General features: G+C 40.0%; 1 long non-coding RNA gene across 2 annotated transcripts in view; it reads left to right on the forward strand.

Moving 5' to 3' along the window:
• The window catches only part of LOC118556999, a 50,683-nt gene that overhangs the window by 18,674 nt on the left and 8,745 nt on the right, over positions 1 to 23,264 (forward strand). The window contains exons 1-2 of one of the 2 annotated variants that reach the window (XR_004927533.1): positions 11,929 to 12,240; positions 22,552 to 22,625. This is a non-coding gene — a long non-coding RNA (uncharacterized LOC118556999). Of the gene's footprint in view, positions 1 to 11,928; positions 12,241 to 22,551; positions 22,626 to 23,264 lie in introns of those variants that run through there. The other variant, XR_004927534.1, reaches the window with a different exon arrangement.

Raw genomic sequence — 23,264 nt, forward strand, 5'->3', positions numbered from 1 at the left:
ATGTCAGGGCGGCGTTCTTTGCACAACAAATTAAACGAGAGTAAACAACGTTACGCATTAAGCGTCACCGTGACCAGAGTTCTGACGAGCTCGACTCCTGATGGCGAGGACGCTCAACCTTTTAAACTAAGAGGCGAAACAACAGCGGCCTATGCTCGAGTCGAGCTCCCCTTCTCCACCGCTGGTTTGACGATCTGGGAGGTGTTGTACATCGTGAATAATTCAAGCTCATTTGTACGAATGTATCCTGCATCGATTGTAACAGCTGTCTGTCAGCCATATTGCAGCTGATTGGATTTAAATGAACCTGTGGTGACGTGTGTAAATAAATACATATATTTCTTTGAATAAAAATGTTTCAGTGACTGAATTAAATGGTTGACATGAAAACATTGCCATATGTGCTTTAGAATAGCTATGTAGGTATTATAGGGGTTTGTTCCAATTTACAGTCGTGGGAAAAGCTAAGTAGAGTAGATAAAATAGCATTGGACATATTTTCTTTTTCCTCAGCTTAAACATGTTAAACTCATAACCCTTGTGTTGTCAAAAACCCAAAATAACACATGGATATTAAGCAATCTAGGAAAATTTGTCCAAAATGAAGTTATGGGTAAAATGTGTTTACGCAGGGACCATGTATGTCATGAACTTGGTTCATTTCATACTGCTGTTTCCTTGTGGTTTATTTGTTATATCTTTGTCTTATTAGTCCATTCCTTTGTGCTTAGTCTCTAGTTTATTCCTGTGCTTTGTTTGGTTTAGATATCCTCTAAGATTTCTTCCTGTGTTTTCGTCCTCATTTACGTCTCTTCCTCAGTCTATTCAGGTTTTTTTTGGTCTCAGCTGTTTCTCATTCCCCTGATGCCTTCGCCTGCGTGTCCTGCCTTTCTCTTAAACTCCCCTCCCTGTTTCTACACTGTTTGGGTTTTCTATCTCTTTTTTGCTTGATGCGCCTTTCTCTGTTGTTCTGCCTCTAGGTCAGTGGTTTGCTCCCCGTGTCCCCACAGCTCTCTCCCCATGTTTCTAGCCCTGTCCCTGAGTTTCGTAAGTTTTTCCTGTTCTCCTTATCGAAGGTGTTTTATTTTATTTTTTTGCCACAACCACGCACTGCATTTTGATCCTGCAAGTATTGAACACATAAAGGAAAGGGTGTGCAAAAAGGCATAAAAAGCCAGGGAAACATCTGAAATCTGCCCATATTCAGAAAGCTTCCCTGCTGCTGTGTGCAAATCAGTATAAAAAGTCTTAAGTGTTGTAAAACATACTAATGGCACTGGTTACAGTTGAATTTCTAAACCCCTAAATGCTCCAATTAGCTCAGTTTGAGTCATAATGCGGGAGGGGAAAAGTGTAATTGCACTGTAAACCAGCCATGGCCAGGTGCCTCGCTTACGATTCCTGAAAGAGAAGTCAAATGAATAATCAAAGGAAGAGTTAAACCTTTTCAAGGTTTTTGAAATTACTATGCAAGTAGTAAAGTGCAGTTGATGTCAGGATAATCCGGCATCGTCTTGTTGCTGAAAATGAGCGCTTTTTACGGTCACACTTAGCATTTGAGCGTGTCCCAGGTCGACACGAGAAGTCACCACCGCAGAAGTACTATACAAAAAAAAACCTCTAAGGAAAATAAAAGTTTCAGGAAAAAAATGTTTTGGGTTTCACAGTCAAAGCGTGCCTTAGAATTCCTGGTGCTATGGTGAACATCCCCGACCTGTGCAGTCCGAAAGGAGGCGTTTCATCTTTCTGGTTCTATTTGGTTCTATTTTGCAGGGGCAATGGTGGCGGAGGTGCCAGGTGGTTTGTCCTTTAACCAGTGGGTTGCTGGTTGTACCCCCACTCTGACTGTCTCAGCCATTGTGTCCATTGGCAAGACACTTCACCCGCTTTGCCTGCTGTTGGTGGTCGGAGGGACCGGAGGCGCCGATTGTCTGGCAGGCGTGTGAATCTGTGAGTTAACTGTAGTGCAAAACAATTTGGAGTCCTTAGCGCTATACAAATGCAGGCCATTTACTTTTTGTTTCTATAAACATTGGAAAATCTGACCATTGGGGTGATGTTACTGTTTGTCCACTTCTGGGAATGTTTTGCAGCTGTTTTTTTCCCTGGGAATACTCCTTTTACTATGGAGAATAATGTACTTTAAATATGTTAAGAATTGCCTCATAAATCGTCCCAGATCAAAGGGCAGCAACACTTCCTTTTGCTATTTCCTGTCTGTTTTAAAAAAGCTGCATCACCACACTGGTAAACGGTTAAAATTCCTGCCTTTATAAGGATAGTCACACTTGCTAGTGATTAGTCAATCTTTTGATTTCAGAATTTCATATCTCTTCACATAGAAATATAAAAAATGCACAGTAACATAAAAGTAGCACCAAAGGCCTAGTTTATACAGTTTATCTGCAAAAAAGGTTGATTTTGGGATCAGTTGCACTTTAAACTCATCATTCTGCATCTTACTCATCAATTTTTGGACAGTTCTGGGGGTTTTTAATGTGTTGTGGGAAAATTGACATCTAGGGGCAGGATGCTGTAACTACACAGTTAAAAAAAACATTTGCTACAGGAGGCATAATTTTAGCCGCTTTATACACTTTAAAAGTATATATGCTTTATGACATGATATGCCTTTTTTGGCTCTAGAGGGCCGGATAAATTGCCTTGATGGGCCAGATTCGGCCCACGGGCCTTGAGTTTGACACATGTGATCTAGTGCATCTGCCATTTTACCTTTTTTTAAAATCATCTGGAAGCAGAGAAGGAGGTGTTTACCATAACCAGACTGACAGTCATTAAAACGCCCCATTTCACATGACTGAATGCTCTGTTTGGTATTCCACTGTTCAGTGAGATAAAATGAAATTCAAACTTACACTTATGTGCAGCATAATCTTCCAGAAACTCATATACGAAGCTGATGGAGGACACTTCTCATTTTGACATCTCATCTGATGTTTGTCGAGTTAAAAAAGGGGCTCTTTGTTGTAAGATGATTGGCAGCCTTATCTGTCTTCTTTATGTGCTCAGATTAAAAACTTCCTTCGTTTACCATGTCCAACGTCACTATCTGTATGTTGCTGCGGGCGGGTATGTCCAAAGGCATTTTAATGCAGTCGTAAAATCAAACAAAAACATTTGTCTGTGTGATACATTGTGAAAAGTTTTTTTGGTTTTACTTATTCAGGAGCACACTTGAATTTTAGAAATGTGGCCTGACCTGAAAGAACTGTAGCTGAGTGTCAAGCCTGATGAATATCTTTTCTATATAAAAAAAAGCACAGAATTCAAGGTCTTCAGGCTATTTTTTCTTGCAGATATGCCACAACCACACTCACTACCCCAAAAGAAATGATCTACAAACTTTGATAGAACTCATTCTCAGAACAATGCTACACACTTTTCATTTTTGTAGAAAAAGAAATCACCCCTTTGAGCTTGCATGCCCCAATCCAAGGCTGAGATCCCAGGTTTTATGTTTTTGGACAGTTTGTTATAACATTTTGCTGAAGGCTGTCTGCACTAGCTAGGCTGTGGTGAAAGGGAAAAGAAACTAAGATTTCACGTTCGGTCAGTCCATACGACAGCAAAAATAACATGTAAATGTATATATAAAATTTATTTTTATAAAACAAAAACTACACTGCAAAAAGGGAACTAAAAGTAAGTAAGATTTTCTTGAAATGAATGTATTTCTCCTTGATTTGAGCAGCTAAATAAAACTATTTGCCAATTGAATGAGTATTTTTACCCCTGAAATAAGATAATTAGATATCCTGCACTTGAAATAAGATGATGGAGATGAACTGTTCTTATTTTAAGTGCAAAAATCTTATTCCATTGGCAAATAATCTTATTTACCCGCTCAAATTAAGGAAAAATGCACTCAATTCAAAAACATTTTACTTACTTTTTGCTCAATTTTGCAGTGTACAATAGCATTTCAGAGAGATGGAGATCTGAAGTATGATTCCTCACTTCTCTCATCAGCATCAACACAAAATCTTGTTAATGTTTCTTGATTGGAGCATAAATAGTTTTGTATAACTTGCAATTTGACACAAAAATACTGTATCCACTATCAACCAGCTTCAACTTACCTCATCTATGGAAAATAAAATTGTATGCTGTGTATTTATGATGTGTGCATGACTCTCCATGCTTTTAAATGCTTTTAAATGCCAAGACGAATGCCAATGTTTTTTCCAAACATTTTAATTTTATAATTGTTTAGTATTTTTGACGGGGCTGGTTATTTTTTATAATAAATAATTTACTGAATAAACTTTGCCCAGTAGCCCAAATTAGCAGCATCTTGTACAAAGAATCGATAATGCAAAAGCATGGCATGCTTCCATTCCCTACAACATGGTGCAGAAAAAGACCTGCCATAACAAGGCTATTGCTTCATTAGATTATATTGCAGCTGTGCTACTGCAAAAAGACTGTTTTTGTGTAAACCAAGAGGCCTTTTTCTGGTCCAAGACAATGAATGGCATAATCAGCCCTTTAGGTTTCCAATGTGCGCCGCCTGTACCCAAACATCTGCTGACAACAACAGGTTTCAATGCAACCTGGGCCTTTTCAGAGAGGGCTGGCAGACTGACCGGGGCTTCACCATTCCACACTGAGCCAATCCGTGCCAGGGGTGTGGGATTAAATTATCTGCATGTCATCCACGTACGTCAAGCTCTGACATGACGCAGTTGAACGCACCAACATTAAACGGCAATTTGCAGTAAGGCTTAGTTTTCCTGGTGTATTTGGAGCTGCGCGCTGCGCACACATTGCCGTGAAAGCAAAATTATACGATGAAATGGTTTAGATTGACAGAGATTGCTTTCATTCCATCAGTGTAGATATTCTGTGTGGAAATGCAACTATCCAATGTTTGGGCGAGATCGTCTGGCTCGATTCATTTCTCCGTCTGAGAACGAGAAGATGTATTGGGAGCAGACTAATAGCTGGCAGAGTGTGGGACGTGTGGCTTCTTGGTGTGTAATTAAACATAACTGTTCTAATACTGGCAGACTGAAAGAAGACCTCTCAACTTTTATCAAAAGTTAAGAGTGAGATTAGGCTCATTTTCGGGGGGGGGGGGGTTAGGGTGCGGAGATCGGGGCGTCGCTGGGGGCGGAGTTGACTAGACCCTAGAAGAGCCGGTCCAGTCAACTCAGTCTCATTTTTATCCGACCAGACGTGGAAGTAGACATGTATTACTTTTGTCAAAAAAGTGAAAGAGAAGTGTTAACACGTTATTGTTCAGTTAGTGGGTTAAAACAGAAATTGTTTAAATAATACTGAATAAAATAAAGTAGTTTTAAGTTATTGGCCGTATTATTACACTGTTACACATTAATCTATGGCTTTGTTTTCAGTATAGATCTACAACCTCAATGGTGAATCCGTTTCATCAGGCCTATATGGTCCGGCATCTTTCCCTCAGCTGCAACACTTGAAGCACACAGGGGTTCACGCTGCGTCTTTACGCATGATCCAGCTGCTGATGTTTTCCCTCTTTTCAGCTCCATGCACTTCTAGCCTGTTACATTTTATAATGTTACCAGGGCAGTCAAAAGTAGCCGGTCAACGGCGGCAAATCGCCGTCTATAGCAGCTCCTGCCCCCGCCTACTTTTCCCCGATTATACATCCCAAAAATCACCTAGCATTTGTCTCCACTGAGAGCAACATCAACGAGAGATTGGGTTCCTTGTTCCAACCGAGATGCTACTTTTCCGATCAAAACACAGACCGGGGTTATGCCGAAAAGTGCAATAAAACCGTGAGAGCCGACGTGAGTTTTGAAACTGCAAAGCTTTTTAAGCGAAGATCAAACGTGCACAGCACCGCGTTCATAGACCAGTGTGATGCATTCACGAGCGTCAGAAAGCTATGGTGCATTCAGGAGCATGGGACATTTCAAACTTACAAGAAAAGAGGCACAAAACGGAATAGAACTTAACTCATACAATAATGTATTTATCCAGAAACAGCGTGGGCTTTCTTACAATACTGAATGCTCTATAATTGTATTTCTGATATTTTTTGATTATGCACATCTGTTAGCTTTTTATTCTGAAAAATCTATAATATTACATATAATAAAATATAATATTACAGCAGCAAATTATCAAAGTTTTTCAGGGGATGCATTTTGTGTTCGTCTCTAGAATCCTCGCCGATGATATGATATCATGTGTGTGTGATGAGTGCAAGTGAAATTAAACTGAGATAAGAAATATCGAAAGAGCAATATGACTGAAATAAATTCAACATGTGAATTCAATTTCAAATTCCAACCCTGTATTTTTATCATACAAATTTGACTTTGTTCGTGAAGAAATGTTACGATCGTTTTTAGAACAGAACTGTGAATAATAATAATAAGATGAATAGACCTCACCTAATCTGATCGGTTTAATGTGGTGCAAATTAAACAACTTTTAAGCAAATGGAGATTACCTTACCTTGTTAAAACATGATAATAACATCATGTGAAAAAATGTTTTAAGAATAATGATAAAAAGAAATGTTTTTGAAGAATTGATCATTCACATTTTTTGCCTTTTATTGAATTTGAAACATGCACTCTGACCCATTGTTTAAATAATCACCGGTCTTGAAAGCTTCCAAAATATATCAGGGAGAGTCTATTTTTCAAAATTCTCCCCTCCGGGGCTCGGTCACCGGCATAAGCGCACCCTCCTACTTGATAGTGTGCGGCCTGCTACTTTAAAAAAGTTTGACTGCCCTGTGTTACTCATCAGTAGTTCATTTGAGTTATTTCTGGTTTTGCTGCAGATTAAACTACAGTTTCAGATGTTTTAGAACCAGTGTGGACGCTCAGATATGATATTTTTGAGATTTGAGCCACTTCCATATGTGGTCCAGATACTGATTTGTATCTAACTTTTTAGAATGTGACTTCATTAGAAACCGCCAAGGCACACTTAATGCGTCTTTGATGTTACTTTCAACCGACACGTGTCACAGGTAGAGGTGATAGTCGTTAGCGTTAGCGAGAATAGTGGCAGCTGCTACAGCGTTGCTCAGTGGAGTGACAGAGAGATTTCAGACCTCAGGAAAACTCCTACTCAGTACAGCTCATATAGGAACCGTTTAGATGACGGACGCAGCGCACGGCCGTGCAGGATTTAGCCTATTTCTTCCATGTTAGCTGGACCAAAGTGGGCTGCCTGAAGTCAATAATATTACCCCGTTTACACTACCTCTTTTTAACCGTGCCGAGACCAGTCCAAGCTCGGTAACCGAGAAAACTATCGAGTGTAAATGGAACGCAAACTGAACTGAACCGAGCCAGACACAACTGGACCACTCTAAATGCAGCCCAGTTCCATGGGTGGGCTCGGCCCGGTTTTTCAGTAGCCCGGTTCTCAGATAAAGAGCGCATGAGCAGACCGCGTCATCTCCTTACAGCCAGCTGACATTTCAGACATTCATAAAAATACTAGCTTCCCTACTAGGACACATGATTTCCAGTGAAGATTCTGCTTAGCAGGGTAATGAACCTCAGCGTCTGTCGTCGTTTCCTGTGTCTGTAAATCCTTATTAAACGTTCGTTTGTCTCATCCACTTCTTAAAAGCCGAGTCTGTCAAGTAAATTCACCAAAAGTTACCATTTTCGTCTGACTCTTCGCAAACAATGAAATCTAACCAAACATAACTTCCTGAATGTTATGGGCGCTGCCATTTTTATTTGCTTGATTTCCTCCTTCAATCCTAGAGGGCAGTAGTACTGCAGATCGTCACTAGGAGGCGAGGAAACCAAGGAACCGTGCTAGCGTGATGTGTAAACGGCCGTCAGAACCAAGCTCGGCTTGGTTTACTGATCCAGGATCGGTTTAACAAGGGTAGTGTAAATGGGGCTTATTGCTCTTTTGCACAAGTGGGTCAGTTTGGAGCCGTTCACACTGGAGTCAGAATTTTAAAAGTAATGAGAACGGCCCGGAAGGGAAAAAAAAAATCTGATTTCAGAAAAAAAAAGAATAGAGCATTAAGACCTGCAGTCGGGAACACAGCCTCAGTTCTTCTGTGTAAGCAGTAAGTATGTTAATAAACACACGTGTAAAGGTTGAAACACTTCAACCTCACTTTTTTTAACCAATCTCTTTTAATGTTGTTTTCTGAGAGGCAATCACCAGCATTTCAACTTAAAAAGCTAAATGTGTGTTTGGCGGCCTCAAATGTGCTGTTAAAGGAAGTCATGTAATACGCAGAGCTGCAATGAGCTTCTTCCACAGAGTAAATAGGCTCAGCTCAGATATATTATGAGAAACCCTGTCATCCGGGAGAGCTTATAGTAGAGCTGGTGGTCCTTTGCATCCACAAAGAGTCAGTTAAGGTGGTTTGGGCACTGGCGTGCTTCTCGGATGCCCCCTTTTGAAGGTTTTCTGGGCATGCCTAATTTTAAGAATACCTATGTGTAGGCCAAAAGCTCTCTAGGGGGACTGTAAACATCCCTTTTGTCATGCACACCTTAGAATCTCCCAGAATGACCTGGAGAGTGGCACCGAGGAAACCTCCACAACCTGATATTACATCAGTAAAAGGCTTTGGCTGGCTCTGTCTCTCCCTGATGACACCCCATCACCACCAGGACACACGGGCCTGCACTGACTGCAGCTTTTTAAGCATTGCTATATCCAGCAGCAGAGAAAATAACCGGAACCCAACTACCCGGCACAACACTGTGCTGAACCTTTTCACAATTTGCCTTGTATCAAGATATGGAAATCTTATGTATCTTGCACAAATACAATCAGAATTTCCCTTTTGAAGCAGAAACTACAACTATTTTCCATCGAACAATTGATGCGACGGCCATTGTGGGCCCTATGGAAAATCTACCACAACAAATGCATAAAAATTACATTCATTCTTTTTTTTTCCCCAGCCTCTTTCTTTCACTTTTTTCCCCCTGAAAAAAGCAAAGGCCCACATGTGACCAGACTCTAGGACGATAGAGAAAATATTTATAATGTGGCTATCATCATTCACTGGCACCACTGGAGGCTGCATGAGAGTAATGTTTTCATGGTTCCCACTAAAAACAGACAGCTCATTAGTTTTCAAATTACCACTCACTGCTAATGTGCAAGTAGATAACAAATCAGCAACGGAGATGCTGACTAAGGGGCTAGAAGTGATGTAAATGCACAAGTTACAGCTGGGATGTTCAGTTGTTTCAGAAATTGCGACTAAATGGTGTGTTCTACATAGAAGAATGGTATGTTTGCTTTGCTTTACATTTTGTGCTGCTATGGGTAACATTCCTCTTAATAAGGAGGCAGGTTCAAGTCCAGTAAGATTTTGTAGGGTCCAACATTCCCCTTCAGGATATTTTTCCAGCAACCAGAGAAGTTTAACTGGCTTAAAAAGCTAATGTTTACTCCTTTTTGTCCCTACTGCATCTACAAGGGAGTGCCCAGGTAACTCCTCTGGTGGGGAGTTGATCCTGCTGTTGATGCTGCTGAAAGAGCTTGGAAGACTCCGCCCTGACTCTCCATGGATGTTTACCCTTCGTAGTCGTGCGTACCTATTGCCTATATTTATTGTGGCAAATTCCTACAATTCCCACACTTTCTGCCAGTGGAACGGATGGTAAATGTTGTGTCTCTGCTCTGTCTTCTCTAACCCCCAGTTGGTCGAGGCAGATGACCGTTCATACTGAGCCTGGTTCTGGTTCTGCTGGAGGCTTTGCCTTCCCGTTAAAAGGGAGTTTTTCTTACCACTGTCGCTTCATGCTTGCTCAGTATGAGGGATTGCTGCAAAGCCATGGACAATGCAAACGACTGTCCACTGTGGCTCTACGCTTCTTCAGGAGGAGAAAATGCTGCTTGGAGAGACTTGATGCAATCTACTGGGTTTCTTTAGATAGACATTTTTTTTTTTACCAATCTGTATAATCTGACCCAATCTGTATAATATGATTGAATTTGATTTTGGAAAGTGCCTTGAGATGACATGTTTCATGAATTGGTGCTATATAAATAAAATTGAATTGAAAATTTAATTTAATTTAATTCAAATGTGTGATTAGCTAGCTGAGCAACAAGAGCCGTTTCTTTTCCAGCAGGCTCCCACTTGTCAGTGAGAACAGAGAGGGACTGTGATACCACGCATCTTTGTGACAGCCTGCTTTGAGCAGTTCAGTGTATTGAACTCGGTGTCACATGTAAAACAGTGCGATGTAAAGACGTCTTGCCTCCGAGCAGTTTATAGTGTGAATGTTGGAAAAATTGAGCTCTGCATGAACCTGCATGCGCAGAGTCTGCCTCAATTATGCGTAGACAGAATCATTCTGTCCACCCAAGTATGTGGGGGGCCTTAAGAGTGGCCCACTGAAAGTCCAGATAGAAATCCATTGAGAATCTGTAGCAAAACTGTAAAATCAGTGGTAGGTTCTTATTTTCCACGATGATCCGGAAGCTACAAACACGTGGCAGATTATAGTTTGGAAGGTTTATTGAAGGGTAGAGAGGAAGGGTGGATGTGGTGAATGTGGGAAGGCTCTGGTCACGGAAGGTGGGAGTGAGAGAGGAGATGTGAGCAGTGGCAGTTTCTGATATGGGCGGCTTCTTGTTTGGTTTAGTTTTAGTTTATTTATTTATTTCGTTCAAAAATAACTTGCATATACACACAACACTAGCAAATTGATGCATCTTGAACGAAAAGGAGCAAAGAGCCAACTTATATCTGTCCCTTAACTTATTTTACAATAATTGTGCATCAGTTCTGTTACTTACTCTTTTTTTTACAGCATTGACATCCATCTTGTCTCAGTTAGCCATATTTGCTGTAATTACATTTTACAGTATTCAAAAAGATTATATAGCATCATTCAAACTCAACTCAAAGTGCTTTACACGGAAACAAAAAAAACATGTAAAACACAAAAACCTTTCAAAGAGCATTGTATTGAAAAGAAACAAATGCTAAAATGCAAAATTTCTCTTAATAATATAATATTACATTTTATTTCATACATAGTGTTCCCATGTTCATAAGTGCAAAAATACTGTTGAAATCTAAATAAGGGAGAACCTGAAGGCATTCATCTTTTATTCCAGCAATGTACATTCCAACACAGTCTGGATAAAAAGGAGCAGAGAGAGGAACTGTTCTTATGTCTTCTGCCCCTTTTTGCAAAACAATATTAAATAAAAATAGTTGTCATAATTCAACTCAAATACAGTAACTTCTTTTAACTGAATGGCTTATGATTTGATTATCAACTTGGTCACACACCACTGAATTATTCCATAATTTCATACTTACTCAATACACTTAATTTAATAAAAAAAATTAATACTTTAAGTGACCTTGTCTAGAGGACATTGTCTCGTACCTTTCTACTAATACTGCTCATTTTGAGGCCTCTACATTCCAACCAGCCGTTGTACAGTGGTACAGTTTTATTTGTCAGTTGAAAATGAATAATATAGTTAGTGGTCACTTATTTACTGACTGGTAAGACTTTACATCACAGTTGTGCAATTCATCTTTTCCCAGAATGTGAAATACTGTAAATTGTTCTAGTAATAAAGTTCAGACCTCCCTCCAGTTGTGCAGTGATATGTATGTCTTCATCAAAATGCCATTGTACACAAATGTTTCTGTATTGGTACAATTTAGAAATGGCTTATTTTTTTGTTTAATTATTGTCTGCCTTTTTTTTAATTTTTTGGTGTATTTGGATTTTATACTTTTAACTTACACAGTATTAATGTTTGTGTCTTGATGATAGTAATATTTCAGTGACTGAGTTTAGCTTTTCTGCACAGCGAAGTGAGTCTGGAACTGCTCCCATAGGGCCCTCTTTCCAGATACCGACCAATCGATGGGCTTTATATGTTGAGTGACATGCAGCGCCCAAGAATCCCTCAGCCAAAACAAACAAGATGGCCGCCGCCACAGAGCATTGGTTTGCTAGTGCGCTTTCTTCTGTTTTAAAAGAATCATTCACCGTAATCTCCCCTCGACTACGCGGCTCGCATGTTATCGCATTATATTGTGAAATGTAGGCAGTCTTTTTTTTCTCTGTCACGTCAGTTTCTCTAATTGGTTTACTTTGCACCTGTTAACCCCACCCCAGAAAAAGTCCTCTAAGGGAGCAGTTCCGGACTAACTTCAGCCATATCAAAGAGAGGCTTACCTAATTGGCGTATATAGAAAACACCTGTGGCTGGCGTCTGCCTGTCGCCCCCTGGAAGAGAAAGGTGAGGAACGGCAACAACACACCTGTGCTGCACAAAACCGCATTCCTGACACTCAGAGGCATAGCTCAAAACATGTTTAGCTATATTCTAAATCAAAGGTGGTTCTGCCACACATTGACTGGGTAAAAAATGTCTGTCACATGTCACCATGTTTTGTTTTTCAAAACATCCAAATATAGTTTATTCATAAAGCACATGTAAAAAAAAAAAAAAAAAAAAAAAGGTTTACCTGAAGAGCTACACAAAAACCAACTAGATAAAACCAAGATATATTGAACAGATATGAAAAAGAGAAAATAAACAGAGCATGTCAACATACTGGATCAACCACTATTAAAATAAGGTGTTTTTTAAAGACACTTAATAACAGGAAGCGATGTTTAACATTTAAAGATGAAGTTGTTACGAACAGGAAAAAAAAGCTCCTAATTTTTGGCACTACTAGAAGCAGCTGATTGGCTGATCTGGGTGTCCGGGTAGACAAACAGAGAGGTAACAGAGGGGCAAGACTATTTAGGCATTTACAAGCCCACATTTTGACATTAAAAACTAATCTGCAATGCCCAGGGAGCCAATGAAGGAAGGACAAGATGGATGAGATGTGCCCATGCCTGTGTGCACCAGTTAAAAGATGGACAGCAGCATCTTCAACAAGCTGGCGACGTGCAAGGGATGCTTGACTGACGCTGGCGCAAAACGCACTGCAATAGCAGAGATGTGTTGAGATAAAAAACATGTATCATTGCCTCCATGTCATGCCTCCACAGAACTGGCTTAAGCTTGCCGATTTTTTTTTTTTTTTTCCAAAACAGAGTCGAACTGCTTATTTAATGAGTGCATGCTCTGTTGTAATGCGGAAAAGGTTCAAGGGTGGGAACACTTAGACGAGGAGCTGTACATGTAAATGACTTTGAGGGAATTAAAGCAGAACCTGATGATTATAAGAGCCATTTCCGTTTGGTCAGAGTATCTGAGATGTAAATTGGATACATTGGGGGAGGGGGAAATCAGATTCATTGCCATTCAAAAAACGATTTCAATGAAAATCCCCTTTAACACTGAGGCGTATTGTGCCTACCTGTCAATTGCACCTTTAAAAAATCCTGCTGGACCGTCGTGCGGCTGTGGAGAGGCGGGAATGTTAAAAAGGTCACGTTGCTTGAAATTCAAAGCGGTTTTGGGAGGAATGAGAAAGAAAAAAAAAAAAATTATTGTCACTGTACTTTATCCTCGACTACGGGAAAAAAAAAGAAAGAGCAAAGGAAATGCCATCATCAACTATAATTTTGAAAGGTAGAAAAATCAATTTTTGACAGAAATATTATAACGTGAAATATATTCCCAATGACTGCTGTGAATGACAAAATGAGGGGGTGCCGTGTAAGTGGTTTGGTGACTGCAGTTGAGTGCTGGTTTAATACTAAGTGGTTCTTCAGACTGTAGACATGTCATCACAGAGAACAAACATCATTAAATTTATTATTCAGTGCAGTAGCTTTGCAGAGGTCCCTGATGGAACATTAATAACAGTCTGCTGGGAGACGCATCACTCTTCAGTGACTCTAAAGAGGCGGCTGAAAAGCCTTCTCGTTGACTTGGCCCCCCTCCCTCAAAGCACATTAATGATAATCGTTATTTCCCCTTTGTTCGTCATGATCCACATTCTTCCATTAACAACAGTGCACAGATATCCTTCTTTCAGCGAGTGAATATGTAAGTTTTGTGTAACTTGAAAGGGCCCCCCCCCCCCTCCCAGTATTACCCCAAGACTCACAGCAGGAGGCCGGCTTATTAAAGGAAGCCAGAACGCTCGGTTTAGATATCATCCCGCTCTCGTCTCTGTTGTCACCTCTTTACACAAAGTCTCAAAACCACTTTCACTTCAAATCCCCAGTCAATCATTAACTGAAAAATACCAGCAGGGAAATATAGTTTTACAACTACAAAAGAGTGAGATTATCTTTTTTTTTCCTACTTTTCTTGTGCATCTTTTTTGTCTTCTGGTGAAGGCAGAGTTTTGGTTTGACAGCAACAATCCCCCTGCAGGCACCAAGTGCCACTCAGCCTCGGTTTCAGGAGTTCCAGGGACTTACTTTCCCTGAACTTATCTGTTAATCTTCTTCTGCCTAAGACTTTATGAAACTTACCAAGGACCTTCTGGAACTGACTTCCAGGTACTTTCCTAGAACTTAAATTTACTTTACTGGTTGTTTTTCCTGGAACAAAGAACTTACCATTTAGTTTTCAAACATTTTAGAAATTAAAATTCCAGGATCAACCTGCTAAATTAGGGCATGGGGTCTAAAATTTCCGGCCCCTGGACTGACTTTGTGTCAGTCAAATACAGAGGTTGGTCCACCGCAACCTGCTTTTAATTAATTTATTAAAATTGGCTAAATGCAGCAAACGCTTTCAAAGAGAGACCGACCAAAGCCTGATCATATTGCTGAAAATGGATAAAACTATTTTTTTCAATCAAGCCAAAAATGAATTTGCAAATTGTATGCCTATCTTTTGAAACAGCAAATGTGCAAAACCCTTTAAAAGTGTTTGGTCTACAGCTATTTATGCATTCCTTTCCCACACAAAATCGGACTAATTTGGGTATTTAAAATTTTGCATGCTCATATTTTGCGGTGCAGTTAAAAACAATTCAGAATATGTTTTCTTTTGATAATTTGTATTATACTTTTTGGCATTTGACAATGTTGGACACCTCTGATATAGTGAAAGTAAACCCTATGTTTCTATGAAAGTATCTGGCACATTCAGAACTTACTACTTGCTACTTAAAACAGCAGGTTTAATGAGAGGTTGGTGAAAATACCTGGTAAGTGTCATGATTTAGAGGTACTGGAGTTTTTATTTTTATTTTTTGGACTGTTTTCCTTGCTGTTTAGCTTTAGTGCAGTCTAGCTTTCTTTAGTTCTCATTTCAATGTTCATTATTGTTTGGGGTTTTCCTTAGTAGGTTATTATTGAAACTTCCTGATTTATTTGTTATATTTTGTGAAGTTTTCCTTGTAGTTTTCCCCCGTATATCTGTCCACCTGTTGCCTTCTCATCACACCCATTCTTCCCACCTGTTTGCCTTGCTACTTAAGCTCCCATTTCTCTTTTTCACCTTGCTAGATTATACTTTTCTGTTCATGCTAAGCTTGTCCATGCTTGTTTGATGCTATGTTGTTTTGGTGCTGCGTTTTTGCTTTTTTATTTATTCCACTCTTTTCAATTCACCTTTCTTCCCAGTGATGAATTAAACCGATAGAAGGACATCACATCTGGTTCTCAGTTGATGAATAAAAGGCTTGTTTGGATACTTGTCACTAATATTTCTTCATTACAAAACCATGCTGAAGGGGGAGATACCAATAAATAGTAATGAATTGCTCATTAAAGATGTCTCACTGAAAGGGTTATTACAATAATCCACAAATTATGTAACAATAGAAATGATTAATTGAACTCATTTCCTTCATCATTCAGCCAAGCCTCCACCAAATAATTTATTTTTTCACAACAAATATTCTCCTTTCACAGTTTTGGTGCTAATGTTCTGTTCAAGGCTCTAGCATCACCACCATGAAATGAGTCACTTTTTAAAAGACTGGTATAATAAGGAAGGGAAGACAAATACCTGTCATTTAAAGACCAATTAACCATTTGTTCATCATCTATCTATCCATATAGTCATTAATCTGCCTATCTGTTTGTACTCCAGCCGTCCATCCATCCATTCCATTCCTCTCCTCAGGTTTCACATTTAAAGTCTTACTTTGATAGAAATATCTGCCATAAATTCAAAGCATTCCAAATTTAAAAAATTGACACTATAGGGAATTTGGACATAAGAAATGTACAGAGAGCCTGCTTAACACAAAAGCATAAACATAATAAAATATTATTCAAAGTAATTTTTTTACGAAAGTGCTGTGGATGATAACAGATGTGAGGATTCGATTCAACTCAATTTTATTTAATAGCGCCAGTTCATCAAACATGTCATCTCAAGGCACTTTCCAAAGTCAAATTCAATCAGATTGGTCAGAAAGTTTCCTCTCTAAGGAAACCCAGCAGGTTGCATCAGGTCTTGACAAGCAGCATTCACTCCTCCTGAAAGAGCGTAGAGCTACAGGGAGAGTCGTCTGCATAGTTGATGGCTTTACAGCAATCGCTCATACTGAGCATGCATGAAGCGACAGTGGAAAGAAAAACTCCCTTTTAACAGGGAGGAAAACCTCCAGCAGAACCAGAACCAGGCTCAGTGTGAACGCTCATCTGCCTCGACCCACTGGGGGTCAGGAAAGACAGAGCAGAGCCAGAAAAGCACAGAAGCTCACATTGATCCAGGAATCTGTTCTACATTAGATGGTAATAGCGGGTGATCTGTCTTCCCTGGATGATGTCATAGCTAACAGAACGTCAAACCAGGTGTACCTTCTATGAAGAAAAAATGACAGAGAACAAAAAGTTAAAAGCTTAAATGACAACAAGCAATGCAAATTGGAGAACAGTAGGAGAACTCAGCAGAGTGAGATAAATAGACCCTGATGTCCTCCAGCAGCCTTAACTGGGAGTTGGTTCCACAGGAGAGGAGCCTGATAGCTAAAGGATCTGCCTCCCATTCTACTTTTAGAGACTCTAGGAACCACCAGCAGACCTGCAGTCTGAGAGCGAAGTGCTCTGTTAGGAACATACGGGGTAATCAGAGCTCTGATATAAGATGGAGCTTGATTATTAAGGGCTTTATACATGAGAAGGAGAATTTTAAATTCCTTTCTTGATTTAACAGGAAGCCAATGAAGGGAAGCTAAAATTGGAGAAATATGATTATAATATAATATAATCTCACGTATAAACTCTTGTTGATTTTCATCAGAACTCTTGCTGCAGCATTTTGGATCAGCTGAAGACTTTGAACTACATTTTGTGGACTACCTGATAGTAAAGAATTACAATAGTCCAGCCTTGAAGTAACAAATGCATGGACTAGTTTTTCAGCATCACTCCTGGACAGAATGTTTCTAATTTTGGTGATATTCCGGAGGTGAAAAAAGAAAACTCTGGAAACCTGTTTAATATGGGATTTAAATGACATATCTTGGTCAAAGATAATACCAAGACGTTTTACTTTATTACCAGAGGCAAAGTTAATGCCATCCAGATTAAGTGACTGATTAAGAAGTTTCTTTTTTGAGGACTCTGGTCCAAAGATTATAAATGCAAGAAATTTAAAGTCATCCAGCTTTTAAAGTCATTAAGACATGACTGCAGTCGAAGTAATTGATTGGATTCATCAGGATTAATCCTTTTTCTATGAAACATTGTCGTATTAAGTTTCAGTTATACATATAATTTGTTGAGTGTTGCCTGATTAACCTTTTTAACATGGATGAATTACTCTGTTTTAAATGTCTACCAGTCTAACGCAACCTTGCAAAGATAGGCCATGCAGAGACCTTGAACACAGAGGCTGCCAATCACCCCTGCCTTTTGGTTGACCGTGAAAGCCATTCTGCGGCCTGATGAAGTGCCTGTCGATGCAAAGACGCATCTTTACCTCTTAATAAATCAGTCCCTCCTGCTCATGTGGAGTGAACTTGAGGCTTTTATCTCCAGGTGGACCTTCTTACGAAAAGCAATTTGTCATTGGCTCATGTGCATTCAGCCCATATCAAGTGTAGTGCTGAACAGATTGACATCTCCATCAGCCTATTCTCTAAGAGCCGGCGGAGTTTTGTTGTGGGCGTTTGTATTCAGGGGAAAGATAAGTTTTCCTGTTTCTCATGCAACAACAAGGCGGATGGCTGCACAGGCCAAGCTAATGGCACATTGTCGAGTCTTGGGTTGTGGGGCTTGAGATGCAGGGATTAAGGCAGGAAAGATTCATCACTGCTTTGCTCTTGAACTAATCCCAGCTAGTAATGAGTAACAAATCAAGTGACATCCTCCCACACTGTTTCTCTGGGGCAGCAGCCACCAGATATAAGTTCATCCGAGCGTGTGCTTACAACAAGTGCATGTTCAGATAAGGAGCCCTGAGAACGCAGCACTGGTCTGTCATTTCTTGATTTTAGTTTTAGGTTATTTCTTAATTTTAGTTTTTCTGTTAGGATGGAATTTTGATTTAAAATATGTTGCTACATTTCAAGAGGTTAAAAAGAGCAACATCCACCTAACGGTACATTTCAGGATAAATTGCAAATTTCCTATGCACTGACCTTAATTGCCTTGGCTGTCCTTATCTAAACAGCAGCTAATGGTCCCTTATCATTCTTTAAGTATGTTGTCGTGTTGATGTACGTTGGACATTCTCAGACTTATTGATACGTTTTATATGCAGAACCTTTAGTGATTAATAGAAGTGTAACAGAAACTCATTGTAAGAAATCTTACAATATTAAAAGATAACAATATTTATTGCAGAGGTGAATGCTTTCTCCAGCTAGGCCTAGCACGGCTTTGCCAGATGAAGGTGGGACAGAAGATGCTCCAACTACTCATCATTTGTTTGTCAGCTGTTGGGTTTCCAGTAGAAATGATAAATGGTGACAGAGCATTTGCATGGGAATAGGTATTTTTTTTTGCATTTTCTGCTGTGGCAAATCATGGATCAATGAGACTTCTTCAGATGTTAGAACCAAGTTACGGCATCCCAACGTGTGTGCTGTTTTTCCAGCATAGTCATCCATGATCTATACAAGAAGTGAAAGGCTGAAGTTGCCCGAACGCTGACAGAGTTAGAAAGCATCACTTTAATGACCGTTGGCCAGACACCAGGGGGCACATCACAATCACAGCACATGCTACCAGTCAAAACTGAGATTTCCTGGAAGTATTAAGAAAATCTCACCCTATCTCATTCTTGCGAACTGAATATTGTGTCTCGCCTTGTCTTGCGAGAATGGTTGTTTCTCCTGTCTGTCTCTGTGTTGCCCCGCGATAGACCGGTGACCTGTCCAGGGCGTACCCCGCCTCTCGCCCATTGACAGCTGAAGATAGGCACCAGCAACCCCCTCGCGACCCCACGAGGGATAGACGTGTCAGAAAATGCATGGCTGGATGAACTGTAATGTGAACCGGAGCAAAGAGAAATTTTGCAAATAAAATATTCTGCTCTATTAGGAGGATGGTAAGGGACGTGAAAGCAATCCCAAAGCTCGGAGAGGTGCAGCAAGGACTGGGGTCAATCCATTTGCCAATCAGTCATTTAGGCAGCATGCCAGAAAAAAACCTTTGCTTTACTATCAAATTGAACTTTTCGTAAACATCAGTGTGACTTCAACTGGAACTGTATGCTTTGGTGAAAAAAGACATACGAAAAGCGTAAACAGACACACTGTGAATAACATACACCTAGTATATTTATTTCGAGACTTTGACTGCAAATAAGCGTGATGGGTGATGGGTAAAAACATTACCATAGAAATTATTTTAAGATATTGTCGCTGTGCCACGGAATGTGTTACACATTTACAAATTAACAAGCGTTACTCAGATTTCTGTGAAATCACTGCCAGCCATTGCAGTTTCACTATAATCAGTGGCTTCAATCGGGGGGCGATTTGTAATATCGCAATGGCAGCTACAGATCTCTATAAGCAATGAGGGGTTTTTTTTGGTCGCTGTTTTTACCCTTAAATGTTTCAGGTTCCTTTAAGAAAAATGAAACACGAGACTTATGTGTTTAATGTTGCCCTCAAACACCGACACACATGAGCCTTTTCTCACAGCGGCTTTCTGAGCCAGAGGGAGTAAAAACCCACAACAAATGTCAGCACAGACACGTTGCGGGCTGGAAAGTTGTTACAGGCACTTTATTATGTTCTGGGATAGCATCTCATTCTACATTAGAACCTGGGGTCAGAGCAGAGAATGAGCAAGGGCTCCGAACAAAACAAAACACACGGAGGGGGAAAAAAAAAATCCATTACAGAAAGGTGCATAAATCAATTCTGTGCAAGACAACAAGCCCATTGCGTAACAGCACACTGTGCAATGCCGATATGCACTGAAATGGATAGTGACTGTCATAAACAAAAAAAAAAAACCTCCAGAGGAAACATGACATCCATCACAGCTTGGTTGCACAGCAAGGGATGAGAAGCTCAGAACGTCTCCATGTTCCCTTCGCAAGACAAGCCAAACTAAATGGGGAAAAAATCCTTGCAAAAGTTAATGTTGGTGAAAAGGAGGTAAACTGGTGACCCATTAGACCTGTTAGGGTAGATAATTATGGCTGTTAGGGAATTGATTTATAAACCTGGTACCACGTTGTTCCTTTTCTTGCCACATTATGATGATGTATGTAAAAATATGCTCTTAAACCAGTTTGTTTAACGTCAAGTTCTGTCACATAAACAAAGTATGTGTGTTGTTTTTAAGATATGGCCTGGTGCTAGAATGCACTAATAATAATAATAATAATACATTTAATTTGTAATGCACTTTATATTCATGCAGTTTCCAAAGTGCTACTTGTTAAAACACGTAAGTGCTAAAAATAAAAACACATGGAGAGGATAAAAAGTAAAAAGATAAAACAAACAAAGATAATAGGGAATAGGGGCAAGAGTTCAATCAAAAGCTCACAGACTGGAAGCACCTGAGCAGAAAGCCCGATCTCCTGCGTTGTAGGGATCTTTGTCTTGGTTGGTTTCAGGAGAGAAGTTGAGGCAGAGCAGAGGGTACGTGTTGAGGTCTGTGGGGTGAGAAGGCCCTTGTGGAGGGGGGGGGGGGGTCACAATGGATGCACTGGTGGGTAAGGAGATAGGAAGCCAATTAATTTGACTGCGGTCATGTCTTGATAACATCAAAACCTGGATGACTTTAATTTTCCTGCTTTTAAATTCTGACAAGACAGAAGTTATAATCTTTGGACCAGAGTCCTCAAAAAAGAAACTTCTTAATCACTTAATCTGGATGGCATTAACTTGGCCTCTGGTAATAAAGTAAAATATCTTGGTGTTATCTTTGACCAAGACACGTAATTTAAATCCCATATTAAACAGGTTTCCAGAGTTTCCTTTTTTCACCTCCGGAATATCACCAAAATTAAAAACATTCTGTCCAGAAGTGATGCTGAAAAACTAGTCCATGCATTTGTTACTTCAAGGCTGGACTATTGTAATTCTTTACTATCAGTAAGTCCACAAAATGCAGTTCAAAGTCTTCAGCTGATCCAAAATGCTGCAGCAAGAGTTCTGATGAAAATCAACAAGAGTTTATACGTGAGATTATATTATATTATAATCATATTTCTCCAATCTTAGCTTCCCTTCATTGGCTTCCTGTTAAATCAAGAATAGAATTTAAAATTCTCCTTCTAACGTATAAAGTCCTTAATAATCAAGCTCCATCATATATCAGAGCTCTGATTACCCCGTATGTTCCTAACAGAGCACTTCGCTCTCAGACTGCAGGTCTGCTGGTGGTTCCTAGAGTCTCTAAAAGTAGAATGGGAGGCAGATCCTTTAGCTATCAGGCTCCTCTCCTGTGGAACCAACTTCCAGTTAAGGCTGCTGGAGGACATCAGGGTCTATTTATCTCACTCTGCTGAGTTCTCCTACTGTTCTCCAATTTGCATTGCTTGTTGTCATTTAAGCTTTTAACTTTTTGTTCTCTGTCATTTATTCTTCGTAGTAGGTACACCTGGTCTGGCGTTCTGCTAGCTGTGACATTATTTCTTTTTCCATTAATTAAAACGTAGTGAAATTAACACAATAAAAGCAATAAATGATGCAATAAAGGATTAATTTATTAATATATTAAGTCTTAAGGTCCAAATAAGTATGGAGGGTGCTGCAGATGTGATTACCGCTGGCACAGACTTTATATAATACACTCCCATTGCCCCTTACCCTGTACCTTTTAACAAAACTATTTTCTGTCAGAGTATTCTAACATAATGAGGAGTCTACTTCCTTAAAAGCTGCAAACCACCATCATCCTTCGCCATCAAACAACCACAAACCTGAAATTAGACTGTCTGTAAAACCTGCTTGGATGAGCACACCGCTGCTCCTCATTTAAACTCTAAATGTCATGTGTGCTGCAGGATAGTCCACACATTGCTCCGTCACTTAGCAGCGATTTATCCGCGAACAACAACGTCCACAGCCCCTCTTTCCCTTTTGCCCCATTTTCCTCTGTTGTCTCTCCTCTCTCCCTCGCCGTTTCTCTCTCTCACCACTTTCTGTCCTCTCTCATCTTTTTCATGCTCTATCCCTCACCTTTCTCCCTGCATCCGTGCCTCTGCCCACCCCACACGGAGCTGACCGTCTGCGTCTCGTCTCATTTGCTCCCCCCTCAGGCCCTGTAGGACACAGCATCCACACACCAGAGGAGAAGGGAGAGGCGCGAGGGGCTGATGAGTCTCAGCTATGTGTGAGCACACCTCTTTTGGTTCTTCCTTGTCAGCCAGCATTGTGCTTCATGAATCACTGTATCATTACACAGTGTGAGAATCTATGGGAATTCCTCTGAGTATTTTCTCTGTAAGCACTGAAGCATGTGTTTTTATCTCTTTGAGTCTGACTTTGTTATTAATCTGTAGGATTTACTGTGTAATGTTCCAGCACCGTGTGTACGGTTCCATCCACGCAGGATGAAACCATCCATGGATGAACGAGCTAACAGACAAACCTTGCACTGATGGAATCAGAAAAGAAATCACATTGAAGACACTGGACTTAATGTGTTGCTCACACATAAATGTCATCTTTTCTTTACAAATTACACACACACAGGTCATTGCAAAAGTGTTTGCTCCTTTTGAGCCTTTTCATATTTGCCATGATACAGTAAATAACTGACTTTGAAGGAAGTAGTTTAACACAATACTACAAGGTTCTATTGGTATCTTTACCAATGAAAATATGAAAGTGCTGCCACTTCAACATTGTGCACACTTGTATGGTGTTTGGTTGTAACTTAAAAACCTGAGAAAGATCAAGCGGTATGAACCCTTTTGCAAAGCACACTATGCCAACAATATGCACACACTAGTTGATTTAGATTTGGGTT

The sequence above is a fragment of the Fundulus heteroclitus genome, chromosome 21 (genome assembly GCF_011125445.2).
Source record: "Fundulus heteroclitus isolate FHET01 chromosome 21, MU-UCD_Fhet_4.1, whole genome shotgun sequence".
In the NCBI taxonomy this organism is placed as follows: domain Eukaryota; kingdom Metazoa; phylum Chordata; class Actinopteri; order Cyprinodontiformes; family Fundulidae; genus Fundulus; species Fundulus heteroclitus.